The following is an 18,081-nucleotide window of genomic DNA, read 5'->3' as shown; positions in this document are numbered from 1 at the left end:
CCCCTTAGGGTGTACTGACACTGCTCTAGAGGCTGGGAGCTTTGGAGGCACAGCTGCAGTCCTTCCTTGTAAGCACTGTTTGGTGAGGGTCAGGCAACAACCTGTCACCTTCTAAATGCAAGGATGGCCGTGACTGGGTTCTGTAAAAGGGCTGCAGATACATCGTGAGAGAATGGAAGTGGGAATGATAAGTTTCACGTTCAAGTTCTCAAAAGAGGTGATAGTAACTATGCATCTTAAAAAATAGAGTGTTTAAAAAAAAGTGGATCAAGAGCTGTTTTGGATTCTAGAAGTGCCACCACTTTCCTGGCTCTGACATCTGGGTGAATTGCTTCACCTCTGTAAGCCTTCACTTTTTAATCTATTAAATAGGGATAATATGGTACCTATTGCTTAGAGCTATTGTGGGGTTTATGGAGGATAATCCATGTAAAGGAGCTTATTTGGCACAATGCCAGGCAACTGATTCAATAAGTCACTTGTATTTATTATTATTATTTCAAGCCTATTTTATAGGGCACAAAGCACTTTGTTGTAGATTCTCTCACTTGATCCTCATAACATCCCTGTAACATGGGCAAGATAAACAACTCTCCTTCCCCTTTAATTAATGAGGAGGCTGGAGATAGAAGAGATGAATTGATCAAATCACAAACAACTGGTTCATGTCCGAGTCATGATTCAAACCCAAATCTAATGCTGCTAGTACAATTCCTTTCATTACTGTCCGGTGATAGCCACATCATCATCAGAAGATGTAATCATTGTATTGGCTTTAAAATTGTGGTTTCTTTATAACTTCAGAGCTTCTTTGGTTCAAATGAAACCTTGTAGGAGCCCCTAACTTCCATAAAGTAAATAGAGCTGCTCTATTTAAAAACACAATAGCCAAACTATGGAAAGAACCTAGATGTCCATCAACAGATGAATGGATCAAGATGTGGTATATATACACAATGGAATACTATGCAGCCATCAAAAGAAATGAAATCTTGCCATTTGCGACAACATGGATGGAACTAGAGCGTATCATGCTTAGCGAAATAAGTCAAGCAGAGAAAGACAACTATCATATGATCTCCCTGATATGAGGAAGTGGTGATGCAACATGGGGGCTTAAGTGGGTAGGAGAAGAATAAATGAAACAAGATGGGATTGGGAGGGAGACAAACCATAAGTGATTCTTAATCTCACAAAACAAACTGAGGGTTCCTGGGGGGAGGGGGTTTGGGAGAAGGGGGTGGGATTATGGACATTGGGGAGGGTATGTGCTTTGGTGAGTGCTGTGAAGTGTGTAAACCTGGTAATTCACAGACCTGTACCCCTGGGGATAAAAATATATGTTTATAAAAAATAAAAAATTAAAAAAAAAATAAAAACCCAAGACTGTAAGATTCTTTCCTGTTCTCTCCCCTCAACAGTCCTTATGGAGCCCAACTTGGGAGAAAAATAAACAGAGCTGAAGGGAAGATCTGGACTTGTGGGGAGCAGCCCAGACAAGGGCTTGAGTTCATGGTCTTTCACATGCTCTTGAAGAGTTCCATCCTTGGCTGGAGCTTTCACGAGGCCATGTGGCGCTGTGGTTTAAGTGCGGACGTCTGCACACGGACTGAGTGCCCGTGGGGCTCACTAACTGTGGGACCCTGGATGTGCTTCTTAAGTGCCCTTCTCCTTGATTTCCTCATCCACCACGTGCAGGGAGTCATAACATCTACCTCTTGGACTGTTGTGAGAGCTGAATCTGAAAATGAGCAAAGCATTAGAGAATGTATGTGGCATGTAGTAAGTACTCAGTAATCATTTATTTTAAATAATTTCATCTTTCTGGGTTTCACTCTTCTGAAGAAGAGTAAGAATTTAGCAAGAGAGCTTTTTTCAGACTTACATGGGCTAATGCATACAAAGTGCCTAGCACAGTGCCTGGCACATAACGGTGACTAAATAGGGGTTTCTCCTTGTGATCCCGTCTCTGAATCTCTGTAAAAGCAAGTCCTTTCTCTATAAAAGCAAGTCTTCTCTTCTCTTGTGTTTCTGGCTTCTTTTTCTCACTGCCCTCCTCCCCACTATCCCTGCTCACACACGAAGGACCTTTCCTGTTTCTGATGTCAGTCCCCGGACCCTTTCCACAGGAAAGACTCATGTCCTCCAATTAGACCAATACCAATTGACCTGGGGCCTTCGGCAATCCTGGTGCCTTCCACATTAATTTGACATCTGCACTTCACCTTGAAAATATGCTAATTGCAACAGGGATCTGAAGACTGCACGAAACATGGGTTTGCAAGAGTCTATGGTATGCTAGGAATAATTGCAAATTTAATTCCCTTTGAGAAGATGTACAAAAACCTGACCACTTCCATTAGCCCCGAAGAAATTAGAATCTCTGAAATCAAGTGAAAAGAACCAAAGGAAAGGACAAAATATTTCATTTGGAAGGAAAAAAACTTTCCAAACTTTATTACTGAAAGTCTCCCAGAAAAACACTTTAGTTCAGAACCAGTGTTTTTCAGTCTATCCATTTCCATTAGGCAATTCATTTTTCAGAATTAATATTCTGAAAAAACCTGGCCTAATTTTATTTTTCGAAGACAACTTTATTTTTTTCCATTATTTTATTAAAAAGATTTTATTTATTTATTTGACACAGAGAAAGAGATCACAAGTAGGCAGAGAGGCAAGCAGAGAGAGAGAGGGGGAAGCAGACTCCCTGCTGAGCAGAGAGCCCGATGCAGGGCTCGATCCCAGGACCCTGAGATCATGACCCGAGCCGGAGGCAGAGGCTTAACCCACTGAACTACCCAGGCGCCCCTTTCCATTATTTTAAAAATTTTAAAATTCAATTAATTTACATAGAGTGTATTATTAGTAGAGTTCAGTGATTCATCGGTCTTACATAATACCGGTGCTCATTCCATCCCGTGCCCTCCTTAATGCTTGTCACCCTCTTACCTACCCCCAGCAACCCTCGGTTTGTTTCCTATGATTAAGAGACAGAGACAACTTTAATTTAGACAGTAAGAAGATTAAAAAAGTGGTAAACAAAGGTCATAGTGCTTCAATATGATGAGAGGAGCACTGATTTTAGCAAAGTATGCACTATGATTGTGTAGGAAAAAATACAATCTTGGATTTAAAAAACAACTTGATATAGGTGTATTTCATGTATCATAAAATTCAGACATTTCAAGAGTTCCATTTAGCGATTTTTAGTTACTTTACCCCAAAAAGCAGCCATCATCTTAAATCAGTTCTACAACATTTTACAGTCATCCAGCAAGATTCTTCCTGTGCACTTAATTTTTTTTTTTTTAGATTTTATTTATTTAACAAATTGAGAGAGAGATCATAAGTAGGCAGAGAAGCTGGGAGAGAGAAAGGAGGGAAGCAGGCTCCCTGCTGAGCATAGAGCCCGATGCGGGACTCCATCCCAGGACCCTGGAATCATGACCTGAGCTGAAGGCAGAGGCTTTAACCCACTGAGCCACCCAGGCGCCCCTAGATTCTTCCTGTGCACTTATAACTAATCCTCATCCTACCCCCAACCTCTGGCAACCACTAATTTACTTTCTGTCTATAAATTTGCCTTTTCTGGTGATTTCATATAAACAGAATTATACAGTATGTAGTCTCTGGTGTATGGCTTCTTTCATTCAGTGTGTGTGTGTGTGTTTTAAGATTTTATTTATTTATTTGAGGGAGAGAGCAGTTGCAGAGGGGAGGAGCAGAAGCAGATTTCCCACTGAGCAGGGAGACTGATTTGGGACTTGATTCTAGGACCCGGGGATCATGACCTGAGCTGAAGGCAGACATTTAGCTGACTGAGCCACCCAGGTGCCCCTCATTCAGCATGTCTTTGAGGTTCATCCATGGTATGGCAGATGTCAATGTTCGTCTCTTTTTATTGCTGAGTAGTATCTCATTGTATTGACTGATCACATTTTGTCTATTCATATGCTAGTTGATGGACATTTAGGTCACTTTAAGTTTTTGCCTATTGTGATGTAATTTTATTCTCACAAGACAAAACACATTAACAGTCTGGTCTTCTGTCGGCCATTGTCTCCTGAGCCCAGACAAAACAGTAAGTTTTGGAATGGAGTAGAAACACATCACCCATTATTACCAGTGGCTCCTGAGGCATCTATCTATCTTCCTCATCTTTTTTTGTGCAACTCTGTTTACCATTCTGTTCCAGAATATGAGCAACACTTTCTGTAGTTTTGGAGCCTAATTTAGGTCCATAACTCAAGAACATAGGTTATTTTATTAGGCAGTGAAGAAGGGGGACTGCTAAATGTTCCATGGTGTACATTGGAGAATTACACTTCCAGGTCAAATTCCCCACTCACATTTTGCAAAATCCCCTATCTGTTAGAATTTCCTTCTCAGCCCAGTTGAAGCAATATATCAAAAGTGAGCAGGTGAGTGACTCCCCTCTTAAAATTATACATTCTGTCCATTCTTACCCATATTTTTAATATAAATGTGAAGCTATCATGAAAAGTGTTAAGAACTCAGCTGGTTGTACTTTCATGGTTTATGCTTTGCTGAAACAAGATTATCCATCTTTCCCAGGATGGCTTCAGAATAGTATTTAGAAATTTCAGATGGCTCCAGAGGATCTCAGGCAGGATAGAGAAAGAGAGAGAGAGAAAGAGGAGAGACAGTCAGTCAGACAGACAGACAGACATCAGTGTCAAAGAAAAAGAAAATGGAAAATAGTATCTCCAGATTTTTTTCATTTCACAGCCTGATTTGATAGAATCCATTCATTTCTGAGCAGCCAACCTTTTACCAAGTACCTATTGCATGTAGAATCCTGAACTATTAGCTGGCGATGCAAAGATAAAAATGACCATCCATTTGAGCACTCGTATTTACTGAGTGACAATTTTGTTCGAGGTACGGTAGGTTCTAGGCATGCAGAAGTGAAAACCAAGTTGGTGCTGCTACTGTGAAGCTAGCAGCCATTTCGTTGTAAAGATACAGAAAGTAAAGAGAGAAATGCACAAAATATTGTATATAATGATACATGCTGGAAAGAGATAAAGAAGCCAGGATATTGAGAGGGGTATAATGAGAAGGTATTTTAGACCTCTGAGGAGGGGGGCATTTTAGCTGAGTCTTTAGCTGAGATCAAAGGAGTGAGGGAAAGTGTTGCAGTCAGAGGCAACAGGAAAGGCTCAGAGGGAAAGGGAAAAGCTTGGTTCTTCGCCATGTGGAAGACAGACATGGTGCCATGTTTAGATGATCTGTTTCTGGAAGTACCGTGAATGAAGTGTACACAGATACTATGTAGACAAGAGCAAGTGGCTCAGAACAGTCTTTCACATGTAGAAATAGAAAAATGAGAATTTAAAGACTGAATGGATGAATGAATAGATTACAAGATGAATGAATACATTACAAAATGAACAGATGGACAGATGACTGACTGGTGGACTGACAGAATGCACGAGTGTATAAATGGAAAGAGACCCATTTGGATAGGTGGAAAGAAGAGACTTTGTAGTACAAGTTTTGTAGTTCAGGGATTGTGTGAGAGAGGACATATAGGACAAATGGGGTGGAAGGGAGACCGAAGGCTGAGAATATTTTCCAGCCTCACATTTTTTTTTCTCTTAGGGGCTAGCCCTGAGTGGCTTCTTGCATCCTAATTTGAGGAGCTCTTCCCCACACAATCTAGGCATAAAATGAGAGCATCCTCCACTTCTGTGACAGCTGCCTGGCGAGCAAAGGAAAATTAATTAACTGGCACGAATGGCCTGCAGGTCAGATTTTCCACATAAATGGCGCATAAAACAGTTGTGTCTTTAAAAATTGGATTCATCTTGAGAAAGTAGGGGAGGCAGGATGTGTGAGCCTAGAATAATTCAAAGAAAGTGATCTCTATCAGCGTAGCTATTTATACCTAAATATACCCACAGGCATACACATAGGCAAGTAGATATTTTTGTTGACTTTTTTTTTTTTTTAGATTTAGAACAAGACTTTGTGTTATATTAGCAAGAAAGACAGTAGATATTATGTCCAGGGCTGCCAGATTGCATAGCTCTGGATTGTGACTTCCTCGTGTGTTATGCTATGTGCCAGTCCTGACAGCCGTATGCATTATGTGGTAGCCATCAGGGGCGGAGACCGTATAGACCGTTGCTATTAAACAGTCACCTACACAACTCACAGCTGGCCAGTTTCCAAAGTGATGAATTCTCTGTACATCTAGGCAATAAACAAGGGTGGTCCTGGAAGCCCGAACGTTTTGGTTTCCCTCCAGAATTCTTTACTTTTATTCCAGGAGGAAACGAATACATTCCATCAACGCAGGAACCCCAGAGAGCAAATGCAGTTTCCCACAGCACAAACAATAACTCCAGAAAAGACCCTTCAGCTTCCCACTTGTGGCCAGCAAAATCCTTTTCTGATAATATTAATAAAAGTGGCAGGTGGAACATTTGCTCAGTGGCAAAGTGAGATACTCCTGGATCTCACCTTTATTTAAATGATTCTCCTGTATTTTATCTTTTCAGATCAAAATGAAATTAATAGACTTCGAGGCCACAGGAAGACAGTCACCATAACAGACCATAGCCCCAAATGGCATTTATGAATTCCCGGTAAGCAGAAAGTAGTTGCTCAGCACAGGGTAGAGGCTTCTGGGTAGCCTGGGCCAATGCCTGGTCTTGAGTGCGAAGGGATGGGGGTGGGAAGTGAGGTTCTACCGGTTTGCTTGTTCATGGCTCTCTAAACTTTAGAAAGTTCCTTTCCTTTCTCCCCAGTTTCACTCCCTCACCTGAGGACTTCTGGGTTTTCAGAACTTAGTAAGGGATCTCTTCCTGTGTGGAGAATTCCTGGGTCATCTCTTGGTCAGAACTGGGGTCCCTCTTCCTTCCATTGGGAATATCCTGCACGGATCACTATTGTGTCTCATGTCAAAAACTTTATTTTGTTAGTCTCCCATCTAGGCTGTTGTGATGCTCACAGCTGGGGTCTGATTTCACTGATTGTTTCCCCCCTTTAGACCTGTCCACATCACAGGTGCTCTGTGAATTAACAAATGTGTAGGGACCCCAAGAAATGCCTTCCCTTTCTGGAATTTGTACTGACTCAAACCTTTTTCTTGTGTCCCCATTCTCATTCAGTCTACACAGATTTAACTGTGCATTTGGTGTTTCTTCTGATTTCCTGATTTTTACCAAGTATTTTTAGGCAGAGACTCTATGCGCCTTGCATGGATTCCTGTAGCAGCTGGCCTGGTCTCTGAAAAAGGCTTGCAGATCAATGTTCCCAAAACCCTAATTTTTCCTTTGCTCTGAACAAAAGCAAGCCAAATAAGCAAAAATTTAAGTTTCTTTCTGTTGCCTTCAAGAGGACATTTAAGCTTCATAGACTGGGCATTGGGTCAAAACCTCTGTGTCACCTAACTAGCCCCCTAACCTGTTAGCTGTGTGAGGCTTGCATGAGCAATTTGTTTTCTCTGGGTCTTAGTTTTCCCATCTTAAAAATGGGGGTAAATGGGACGCCTGGGTTAAAGCCTCTGCCTTCAGCTCAGGTCATGATCCCAGGGTCCTGGGATTGAGCCCCGCATCCGGCTCTCTGCTCAGCAAGAAGCCTGCTTCCACGTCTCTCTCTCTCTCTCTCTGTCGGCCTCTCTGCCTACTTGTGATCTCTGCCTGTCAAATAAATAAATAAATAATCTTTATTTTAAAAAAAATGGGGGTAATGATAGTAACTGTTTTTCAGATCCCTTGAGACAATGCATGAAATGAACAGAGTGCTTGGCTTGTGAAAATACCTAACATGTATTCCTTGATTTCATTTTTTATTCTTTCCTTCCTTGCTCTCTCCCTCTCATCTTACTTCTTTCCTACTGTCTCTCCTAATTTTAATTAATGAATTCATCTATTCTTTCATTTCGCAGTGACGGATTAGAGGATCCATGTATCAGAGAATTTTCCATCATTTTGAGAAATCGAAACACCCTTTCCCCTCGGAAATTCAGTGCTTTGGTAGGATCAAGTATTTGTGCTCTTGTTAACTATTGTGGTACCTGTGCAGAGAAAACTATAAACCCAGGTAGGACTACTGAACTAAAAAGGACGGCAGATTTCCCCCGGGTATCAGAAACAGGTTTCCTGGGAAGAAATCTTTGGTCTTGGTCCTCAGGGAGGATGCTTGGACTTCAAAGGACCCACGCTTTTGCAGGATGAGTTAGCAATATCGGCTTTGTCATTTCTGTCTCCACAGGGTGGGTTCATTCCCAAGCCCAGCATGTGCTTGCTGCCACGTTTTGGGGGTCCATTGTTTTATGTCAAACAGTATCTTCTCTTCATATTTCTTTCAGTCCTTTACTCCACAGGCCTGAACATTGTGCTCAGCACTAGGGGCTAACGACTGATGAGACACATTTCTCTCAAGGGAGACAAATGAGGGGGAAGGTTGTAATGACCTTGATGTACCAGTCCACCCAAGAAGTCCTTCCCACACCAGCTGACTCCCTCTGCCAAAATAGAACCTTCACATGGCCAAACACCCACAATTCCCAACAACTTAAAAATCATTAAGTATTAATTATATTTTAGTTCTAACACGAATGAAGAGGTATTATGGTCTTCCTTTTATCGTTTTCCATGGCAGTATCGCCTGGGTCTCCTCCTGAGTCTCTGTGTATGAGCAGGATCCCAGCACAGGCCTGACAGGCTGGACGAGTACATGGACACGGAGCCATATCTCTGGAGCTGGGAGGACCTGAGTTCAAAACCAATCCTGAAGCATGTGCTTCTGGACAAGCTACTGAGTCTAATGTACAGAACGTGTAGAATGGGTCTACAGTGGGGAACTTGGAATGCTGTGAGTAAACAAGCGAAGGTAGATGGGGTGCTCAGTCCACGGTGACTGCACAGTAATTCCTCACTCGGTGGAATCCCCTCTTCCTCTTACAGCTTGCATCTGGGACAGCCAAGCAGGGGGTCCACTTTAAATGGTTGTGGTCCTTATCCAGGGTATTGCTGCTGTCACTGTTAGGGTAGGAATTGAATGCTTTTACCTCTCACCAGCCCTGATTTCACCACTGGGGACTCCACACAGACAGCTGTGGATTCCTGGAAAACGTGTAAAGGTAGAGCCAAGAGAAGATGCAGAATAGTTTTCTCACTGTTACTGTCACACCAGCTCCACGTTTAGACAGCTTGCCTTCTGCAGAGCTCTGTGGAGGCTGCTTCATGAGACCCTCCGTCTTCATCCCTGGACGTAGGATGAGTTGAATGTGATAAACATCTCCTAGGATGCCTTTAGCTTGGTTGTGCAAAACCTGTTGAGTCCTGATGGCCTGGAACTTCATTTTTATTTTTTTTTTAGAGAGAGAGTACACGTGCCTGTTGGGGGACAGCACAGAGGATGAAGGAGAGAGAGGATCTTAAGCAGACTCCACGCTCGGTGTGGATGTGACGCAGGCACAATCTCATGACCCTGAGATCATGACCTGAGCTGAAATCAAGAGTTGGATGCTTAACTGACTGAGCCACCATGGATGCCCTGGGACTTCTTGATCACTTAAAAATTAAAAAAAAAATATTCTCTCTGTTCCTCTCTATTGCCTCTCTTCATTAAAAATGAAACTATCTCTTAAAATAAAAAATGGCAGTCTGTTAAGTTTGGGGCATAATTTGAGAGAGGGAGAGAAAGAGAGAGAGAGAGAGAGAGAGAGAGAGTGTGTGTGTGTGTGTGTGTGTGTGTGTGTCTATGCTAATGTGCTTATTTTGGATGACTACCTGGGACGTGGGGCTGACACGTACATTCGAAGTGATGGATCTGGTCTAACACATGTGGTGGCTGTGTCTTGGGTGTGTGAATGTGGACAAGGTGTATGCAAGTGGCATGTGTGTTGGGTATGCATGTGTGGAGGGTGTGTGTGTGTGTGAATATAGTATTGTGACTGTGAGTATTCTGGTGGTATACATTGTGTGTTGTCGTGGGGGAGTGCGCCATATGTATGTAGTTTTGATAGACTTGTGGGCTTGTGAGTATGAATATATATCTGTGTGCACCATGCATTGCTCAAATGCTATAGAATTATAGCTCAGAATAGTCCCCATAAACAAAAGCATTTGGCCTCCGTGATTGCAGCTGTGTGAAAATTGGCTGCATACTCTGTCAGGGCGTGCTGGAGGGCTGCTGGAGGTGGAGCCTTGGGGAGAATTGCCACAACTGTCTGGAGGCATGTGACATGACTCACCTTTGTGGATTGAAACACTCCTGAGATCTTATTGTTTCACATTAATCACAGCCTTAACTCTGCTTTTTTGACTTGGTTTTTTCACACCCTAAGAATAGAACCACCAGGATCCCAGTTTAGCCTTTATATTGACTCACACGCCCTGACTTTCATACTTTCCAAGGACAGTTAGAGCGTTGGCAGCAGTTAAAGATCTTTTTTTAACACCCCCCCCCCAACCCAGTTTAAATGTATTTTCTCAGGAATAACGTCTTGTTAATTTGAGCATCGGTTTCTGCTCACACTACCTCCATAGCTTTGTACTGGGCCCGCCATGACCTGCTTCATGTATTAGTAGGGAGGTCATCGCTATGGGATGTTCCTGTAACTCTCCTTCAGCGGCCCTTTGCCCACAGCATCAGCTCTGTGCCTGGAGTGACTGTATGTAGTGTATGCTCCAAGTGATCCTTTTCCTTGACTACCATGATGATGGAGGAGGAATCCCTTCTCTGTGAGTCTGTAGATCCTCTACCCTAGCCACTGCACACATGGAACATAAATGCAAACACATAGCGGGCATGAGGTCTTCTCCAACAGAACGTGGGATTCCTGAGGACCAGACAGAGGTGCCTCTGTCTCTGGTTCCTGAGTGCTGTATAGTCTCTGGTTTAGAAGAGGAAGTAATGGACTCAGGAAAGGAGGGAAGAAGAAAAGAAGGAAGGAAGCATTTAATATAAAAATAGCCTGAGGCACCTGGGTGGCTTCGTTGGTTGAGTGTCTGACTCTTGATTTTGGCACAGGTCATTATCTCAGAGTCGTGAGATCGAGTCCCGCACGGGGCTCTTTCCTCAAGGTAGTGTCTCTTGGGATTCTCTCTCTCTGTTCCTCCTCCCACTCACGTGTGTGCTCTCGTTCTCTCTCACAACAACAACAACAACAACAACAACAAACCAACAAAAAAAGGAACCTTCACAAATATGTCTTCTCAGTGCCAGTCACTCTTCTAGGTGCCTCATGTTGTTACCTCACTGAATTTGTTTCTCAACCTTCTAGAGTCAGTTCTGTCACTCACTCCAGGTTACAGATGAGAAAGCAGAGACAGAAATGATGATGACTTGCCCAGCATCGCTCAGCTTACAGATGAGCCAAACTCAGCTCAGGCAGTGTGACTCTAGAGGCCGAACTTTGATCAGCTCTCATGTTGCATATTTTGGCCTTGTGCTGTGTCCAGTAAGTGTGTATTATCTCTGTGACCTGGGCCAGTCTTGAATTCAATCCATGTTATTGGCCTGAATAGATTTCTTTCCCTTTGTATCTTCCTAGGTCAGTAAAGCTCTTGTTTGATGGCAAATATCATCCATCAAATTTTACCATGCTTAAGCTAAGAGGAAATTACTGTGTCACAATCAGCCGAGTCCAAATCTAGGACACCCTTCATGCATGACCCAAGTAGGCAGAACCTCATAACATCATCAACAGTCTGTCTTTTCATGCTGAAGTTCTGCTTTCTTCTGTGGGTCATTCATTGTCAGGTGGGCTCTGGGAGCGCAATGGAGCAAAGATGGCTCTCAGCAGCTCTAGGGTATATGCTTGGGATTTTGAAATTCCAATGTAAAGTAGAAGACAATTTATTTCCCGATGGCTTCTATGAAAGTCTGGTTAGGCTTGGTGCTATGCCTACCCTGAACCCGTCAATCACTGGGTAGAATGACTGATGCTGTGCTCTGATTGGCAGAGATGACCTCCTCTGTCCCCCACTGGAATGATAGCTAAGGGGGCTCCTCCCAGGCCATAGGGAGAGGGTGGCCCCACAACATACTGGGCAAGCATGAGTATGTAATGTAGATCCATCATGGTGTTTCTTCTGAACGTTTTCCCTCTCGTCTGCTTCTTTTTTAAGATTTTATTTTTTATTTTGAGGGAGCGAGAGAGAATGAGAGAGAGAGAGTACAAATGGGGTGGGCAGATAGAGAGGGAGAAGCAGACTCCCCTCTGAGCAGGGAACCTGATGTGGGGCTCGATCCCAGGACCCTGGGATCATGACCTGAGCTGAAGACAGATGCTTAACCAGCTGAGCCATCCAGGTGTTCCTCTTGTCTGCTTCTCTTAACTGATACAAGTGGGTATGAATCCTTTATTCTGAAATAAGTAGCTCTGCACTGTTTCTAACACTCTGGGGTTCAAGACACTCATAGGGGGGGAGCAAAATATACTCATCAGACCCAGAATCCTCACTTAAGACCAGTTAATGACTCTCTCAGACATAGAGTGGACCATGTCAGTGACATCTTTGCTAAAAACAAAGGCCTATTTGAATTTCAAATACGGATTGTCATTGTAACCCTGGATACAGTCAGAGGGACAGAGAAATTCTAGAGTCAGAGGAAAGGAGACTGCCCTCATAATACCAGACAAGATTATTTAAATTGTTTCAGGAAGGATTATGTTTTTATAACAGCGTTAAGGAGCTTTTATATCATCCTGTATTTGCAGGCAACTGGGGAATCTCACAAAATGACCCCAAATTAGGACTACTCTGGAAGCACTCTAGTTCTTCTTCAGACATTCCATAGACACCTGAGGGAGGGTCCTAGAACTCAGGTTTGCCCATCATTCTCTGGCTCAGTGATTCTGCTTCCCAATGATAGAAAGTTCAAAGTCTTAGCCATAATGAAAGAGCTAGGCTATAACCTTTAGATGTAGTAAGCACTGAAAATATTATAGCATATACTTCCTTTGTAATAAAAGATGAAAATAATACTAAACTAAAAAAGTTACGATTTTTCCCTGTGATCATTACATATGGATTTTGCATTTGGAATATCAAATTTTCTTTTTCTTTCCTCCCTCCTAAGTGCTAACATGTTTGCCAAGACTCCAATTTGTCTGTTACGTCTGTGTTTCCCAACCTTAAATGTGCATGCTTGTCACATGGGAATCTTACTAAAATCCATATTCTGATTCTGTAAGTCTGGGGTGGGGTCTGTAGGTTTTTGTTTTATTTTATTTTTTTTAATCTCCTTTACTTCCAATCCCACAGCCTAGAGGAAGTCCTTTTGATTTTGGGTCTTCTGGTAGTTGGTTATTCCATAACTTGAAGGTATGTGTTTATAACTCTTTTCCTTTATCAACTTAAGACATTTTTTATTCCCTTTTATGAAATATGAAAATTTTGTTTACCTGACCTCCTCTTTACCCCCACCCTGTTTTCTCTCCAGTGTTTGATAGGTTGATATTGGTTTTGCTATTATTCCTGTTTCGTACTTCCTCCCCTCTAGTTAGCATCCCAAGGCTCCTTTAGGTAGAGTAACAGTGACCCACCCGTCCCCTTCCCTCTGTCTTTATTCCACATCCTGCCTTTCACCCACTACCTTCTTTGGTCTCTAATTTCACTCCTACCTCGCATTTCTAATAGTTCCCAGGAGATCCTAGTGCTGCTATTTCAGCCAAGAAATAGACCATCCTATCTTTCCAACTTTTTTTTTTTTCCCCCTCATCATCCTCTACCACAGGCCCTAGTTCAGTTTCTGGTTGATCTCGAATATATCAAACCTCAACAGAAGTTTTGCTTGGTTTCCTCCCCTGGCACCTTCTTCCTTCCTCGCCTGTCAGACTCCTGCTTTTATTTTAAGACTAAATCTAATCGTTTTTGGTAAATCCTTTTCTGTTTTCCCTTGGAAAATGGAGTAGTTTCTTGTTTTGTTTCTCTATAAACTATTAGGCTTGTGGAATGGAAAAATCAGGGGGAAGTAAGAACATGATAGCCGTCCTATAGGACTAGAGGACTATCACATGGGTAGGAGTTTGGTTTTGTTTTGTTGGTGGGCAAAAGGAACAAACCTAAAGCCTTGAAATACAGATTTGAATTCTAGCACATTATGAGGAAGAGCTCTTAAATGTTCAGATGTATTCAGTGATGGAAAAGTCTTCCTGTTTGAGTAGTAATAAGTGCCCTGTATCTGGAGGTACTCAAGCAGAGTCTGGCGAACTGTCTCTTAGGGGTTCTCCCATGAGGATAAGTTTACTGAACTACTGATAGGGTTCCCAAATGTAGTACTGGTATGACCCCTAAATTTTACCTAACAATTTTTGCAGAGTGAAAAGGGGGAGGGAGTAAAAAAACCTAAGTGATATAAGTAATTTGAAACATCTTTATAATATCAAAATAAACACAGATTTATTATGGAACAAAATATGGAATTTGAAGACATTTTTAAGATGAAAGAAGAAAAACTTCAACTTAATTTCAAACTTGAGATAGGCTTATTCTTGTTATGCCTCCATTTATCTTAGATGCTATTTTCCTTCTGCAAAGCTGCAAGGATGCTTTAGTAAAAATAGTTTGGGAGAAAAAATATAGTTGGGGAGAAATAGGTTCAACTGGACCAGTGGTCCCCAAATCTGGCTAAGACTTTTCCAAAAGCCTTGGACCTCACACCTGAAAATTCTTAATCTCCAGAGGCTCAGGGATCTGTATTTTATTATACATTCTCAGCTGGGTTTGGAGATTCCCCAGATGTGGGAATTGATGAATGAGAGAACTCACTTGTTTCCCTAATGGTGCATATAGTCAGGGTGGTCCGTATCAGCTGTTGTAACGTTACCCCACATATCTGAACACACCAAGACTTTTTTTCTTACTCTTAATCCAGTGTGGTGAGCAGGGTCAGGAGAGATGGGAATCTGCTCCGTGCAGTTTGGGGACCCAGGGTCACTCTAGTGGTTTTGTGGACCCCCAAACTTCTACTGAATCTCAGGCATTTATTTGGCTAGGGCACAAGGAGAGAATGAGAGTATGAAGAGTCACATGGGAGATTTCAGCAGTGGTCTCCTGGAGCTGGCTCATACTGGCTTGCGAGAACCAATGGCTCAATTTTTAGGAATTTTGTGACTTGGTTTTTAAATATGACTGTTATTCAAAATTAAATTATATACACTTAAAGTTCAAATAATTTATATTAGAAATAAAACTCAGGCGCCTGGGTGGCTCAGTGGGTTAAAACCTCTGCCTTCGGCTTAGGTCATGATCCCAGGGTCCTGGGATAGAGCCCCACATCCGGCTTTCTGCTCAGCAGGGAGTTTGCTTCCTCCCCTCTCTCTCTCTCTGCCTGCCTCTCTGCCTGCTTGTGATCTCTGTCTGTCAAATAAATAAATAAAATATTTAAAAAAACCCCAACTCATCATTCCCTGATCGTATTATTACATTTTACTAGATATATTATTACTATATTAGATATATTACTATGTATAGTATTTCTATTACTAGACGTACCATTTGTATGGCAGAAATACGGTTTAATACATCTTTCCCAGCTTTGGTGACATTTTGTTGGTACTTTGAAATTAGGTGTGGTGGGAGTATTTATACCATAGAAACTGGCAAATACAACAAACCAGGACTCCCCCCTCACCCTCCCCAGTAGATGGTTGTTACATATTTACCAGCATGATACTGGTTTTAGGGCTCTAGGCTTGGAAGTGGTAAATATCACTTCAACGTGTATTCCACTGACCAGGACTCAGTTGTATAGCTTTACCTAGAGGTGCAGGCATGAGGAATCCACTTTAGTTGTGTTGTGAAGACCATGGATATTGGTAGGCATTTACAGCCTTGTCAAGAAAGATGGCTTAGCTGTTGAAATGATTGCTTTCTAGGACATTTCTGAGAAATTACTTTGAATAAATAAATAAACAAACAAACACCTATATATAATGTGTTCATGTTTATAGTTACTTAATGAGAATTCAAGAATCCCCTCTACAAAATTACATTTGGGGGTATCCTGTGAAGAAAGCTGATGATAATGCTGAGCTTAAATATGTTAATGTTTTATTTTAATCTATCAAGTACATTTCTTTCCTGAAATTCTCCCCTTCCTGAAGACCTGCAGTTTGATATTGACCTTGTATTTGTAAATCAGGGTATCGTATGCCAGTGAGAACACCTGCCTCAGAGGATAAACATACTTAAACATCTACCTTTTACTCTGATAGGTTTTGAGAGTTCTGCTGATTAGACATAGATATTTAAAACCATAATTTCTAAAAGAGAAGACATCAAAATGAGTTATATAATTAATTCTCAACTCAATCATTCATTAAAATGCTAAGAATCTCCACATTGTAGTAAAACTTGAGATCAAACTGACCTGGGTGTCAGATGGTTTGAGTCCGTAATAACATTTAGATACTAAATCCCGGATTGGGATACTTATGTTGTATAAGTAATTCCTACTTTGTATTTGTATGTCAATTTTTTTCTTAAGGAAGCTATGTATTTATTGAAAATTGTGTGTGCTTATTATTTTCTTGAACACGTTGTCTTTTAAGGATGTCAGTGAAGGCATAATGAAGTTCTTATTCTCATTAATTTCTTTATTTTTTATTTTACATTTTTATTTCCTTCCATTCTTTTCCTCTGTTTTTATTCTGCTGTTTTCTAAAAAACTCATGTCTTTATTCAAATGCTTCGTTTTTAATTTTTACCCTTTCTTTTTTATTATATCCATTTAAGGCTTTAATCTCCTTATAATTAGTTGCTTTAGAAATAGCTCTTTACTCTTACTAATGAATTAGTTTGTTTTTAAAAAAATTATATATATTTAAGGTATATGTTGTAATGTTTTGACATATACATACATTGTGAAATGATTCCTATGGTAAGGTTAATTAATATGTCCATCACCTCAAATATTGCCTTTTTTCCCCCAAATATAAGTGAAAACATTTTTTTATGTCTGTCTTATTCTCTAGGTTTATCCATGTTGTTGCAAATAGCAGGATTTCCTTCTTTTTAAAGGCTGAATAATATTGCATTACGTATTTCTCTCACAATTTGTTTATCTATTCATATGCATTGGACACTTAGTTTGTTCCTACATCTTGGCTATTGTGAATAATGCTGCAACAAACACAAGAATGCGGGTTATCTCTTCAAGATCCAAACTTCATATAATTTTTTTTGGATATGTACCCAGAAGTGGGGTTGTTGGATCATACAGTAGTTCTATTTTCCTTTTTCTTTTTAGGAACTCCTGTACTGTTTTCTACTGTGACCGTAACAATTTACATTATCCACCAATGGTGTGGAGGGGTTTGCTTTTCTCTATATCCTTGTTAACGCTTGTTATCTCCTGTCTTTCTTTCTTTCTTTTTTATTTTTAAGATTTTATTTATTTATTTGACAGAGATCACAAGTAGGCAGAGAGGCAGGCAGAGAGAGAGGAAAGGAAGCAGATTCCCCACTGAGCAGAGAACCCGACGTGGGGCTTGATCCCAGGACCCTGGGATCATGACGTGAGCCGAAGGCAGAGGCTTTAACCCACTGAGCCACCCAGGTGCCCCTCTTTCTTTCTTTCTTTTCTTTTCTGTTTTTTTTTTAAAGATTTATTTATTTATTTGAGAGATTTATTTATTTATTTGAGAGAGGGCAGAAGGAAAGAATCTCAAGGAGACCCTCTTCTGAACTTGCGCCTGATGCAGGGCTTGATCCCATGACTGTGAGATCATGACCTGAGCTGAAATCAAGAGTTGGATGCTTAACTGACTGGGCCACCCAGGTGACTAATTTTGATAATTGTCATCCGAACAAGTGTGAGATATTTCACCGTGGTTTTGATGTGCATTCCTCTGATGGCTGGTGATGTTGAGCACCTTTTTGTGCACGTGTTGATCATTTGTATTTCTCCTTTGGAAAAATGTCTATTTAGGTCTTTTTCTAATCTTAAAATTGGACTATTAGGTTTTTTTGCTATTGAGTTGTATGTGTTTTGGGTATTATCCCTTTGTCAAGATCTCCCTTCAAATCTCTAAATATTTGCTTTATACATTTAGGTACTCCAGTGTTGGCACATGTATTTTATAATTTTTAT

General features: G+C 41.2%; 1 long non-coding RNA gene across 1 annotated transcript in view; it reads left to right on the top strand.

Annotated features, from left to right (window-relative positions):
- The window catches only part of LOC309853867, a 128,618-nt gene extending 119,093 nt beyond the window's left edge, over window positions 1–9,525 (top strand). Inside the window, exons 2-4 of the long non-coding RNA XR_014306017.1 lie at window positions 6,528–6,614; window positions 7,919–8,006; window positions 9,355–9,525. This is a non-coding gene — a long non-coding RNA (uncharacterized lncRNA). The remainder of the gene's footprint in view (window positions 1–6,527; window positions 6,615–7,918; window positions 8,007–9,354) is intronic.
- Window positions 9,526–18,081: the final 8,556 nt, after the last annotated feature.

The sequence above is a fragment of the Mustela nivalis genome (assembly GCF_964662115.1).
Source record: "Mustela nivalis genome assembly, chromosome: 18".
Classification (NCBI taxonomy): domain Eukaryota; kingdom Metazoa; phylum Chordata; class Mammalia; order Carnivora; family Mustelidae; genus Mustela; species Mustela nivalis.
The sequence above is the reverse complement of the archived record's forward strand: the minus strand, read 5'-3'. Positions and strand labels throughout refer to the sequence as shown.